General features: G+C 38.7%; 1 non-coding gene across 1 annotated transcript; it reads left to right on the forward strand.

The window, feature by feature from the left end:
- The first annotated feature begins 1,035 nt into the window (after nucleotides 1-1,035).
- On the forward strand, nucleotides 1,036-1,142 carry LOC131178827 (small nucleolar RNA R71). The gene has a single exon (XR_009147836.1). It is a non-coding gene; the product is annotated as a small nucleolar RNA R71 (small nucleolar RNA).
- The last annotated feature ends 596 nt before the right edge of the window (nucleotides 1,143-1,738 follow it).

A 1,738-nucleotide genomic window follows, 5' to 3' on the forward strand; every position in this document is an offset into this window, starting at 1 on the left:
GTGCATAGTTCTTTAAGGAATTTAGCATACTTGGGAACTTATTTGATCAAATCAAGTAAGGGTATATTCACCTCCACCTTTCTAAAAGTCTCCAAAATTTCTTTCTCTTGTTCTTCTTTCTTATTTTTAGCCAACCTACATGGGAATGGAGGAAGAACAGAATTATTAACCTTATTCAAGTTAGGTTCAGTATTTACCTCAACTTCAGGAACTTCATACCCTTTTTTCCTTGCTTTTTCTTTTTCGTTGACTTATGTGGAGTCTGATTATCAACTTCTTTCCTACTCCATAATAGTATCGCACTTGCATTTTCTCTAGGGTTCATGACTGTTTGTGATGGAAGCTTTCCAGAACCTTGAGCTTCAAGCTTACTCACAGATGAGGCTAACTGACTAATCTGTGTCTCTATGTTTTGAATGCTATTTCTGGTCTCCTATTGAAACTGTTGTGTATTGTTAGCCAAAGCCTTAACAATTTCATCAAGTGACATACCTTGATTTGAGGGAGGCAGAGGTGGTTGATTCACTTATGGTCTTTGCTGCTGCTATCGATTTTGCACCGGTTGATTCCCATAACTCAAATTGGGATGATCTCGCCATCCTGGATTATAAGTATTTGAATAGGGATCATACCTGCGTTGTGGCTGTCCATAATGTCCTACTGCATTAGCATGTTGCATTGATTCATCCTCTTGTAACACAGGACACATGTGAGTAGCATGACCCGAACCCGAACAAATTCCACATACCTTAACAGTTTGCATGTTTCATGTTCCCTACAACCAACTGCCTCACCAAAGAAGTTAAATCAGAAATTTGTTTCTCAAGGTTAGATGTACTTACCTCATTAACCTTCATAGGTGTGTGATCCATTCTCATTCCAAAATGCTGAGAATTTGCTGCCATGTTAGCAATCAGCCTCGTTGCCTCTTCTGGTGTCTTATCAACCAAAGCTCCTCCACTAGCAGCATCTATCATACTGTGGTCCATCGGTAGAAGTCCCTCATAGAACTACTGAATCAATAGCTACTCACTTATTTGATGATGGGGACAGCTTGCGCACAGCTTCTTAAATCTCTCCCAATACTCACACAAACTCTCTCCATTGTACTGCTAGATGCTAAAAATTTTGTTTCTTATTTTGGTATCACGGGAAGCAGGAAAATATTTCTCCAAAAATATCTGCTTCATCCCATTTCATGAGTTGACGGATCCAGAAGGAAGGTAATACAACCAACCTTAGCTGTGCCCTCTAGTGAGAAAGGGAAAGCCCGAAGCTTGATCTGATCCTCTGAAACTCCTTGAGGTTTCATGCTACAACACATAATATGAAATTCTTTTAGATGCTTATGTGGATCCTCATTTGCAAGACCATAAAACTTAGGCAATAAATAGATTAGTCCAGATTTCAACTCAAAAGCAACATTTAAAGCAGGGTATTGGATACACAAAGGCTGTTGGTTTAGTTCAGGAACAGCTAACTCTTTCAAAGTCCTAGCAGCCATGGTTTCATTTTCGGAATTTGAATCCAATTTCGAATCCGAACTTAACTCCCTTGGAGATTGGACTCCTTTAGATGTACTCGAAATCTGCTTAGCCTTCTTAGCCAATTTTCTCAAACGTTTAGCTGTTTTTTCTACTTCTGGATCAAAGATCAACTCACCAGATTGAGAAATTCTAGTTGTAAACAAAAAGAAATCAAAGTAAAAATAGAAAAATGCTTCAAAACCCTAGAAAAC

This window comes from Hevea brasiliensis, chromosome 3, assembly GCF_030052815.1.
Source record: "Hevea brasiliensis isolate MT/VB/25A 57/8 chromosome 3, ASM3005281v1, whole genome shotgun sequence".
Lineage (NCBI taxonomy): Eukaryota > Viridiplantae > Streptophyta > Magnoliopsida > Malpighiales > Euphorbiaceae > Hevea > Hevea brasiliensis.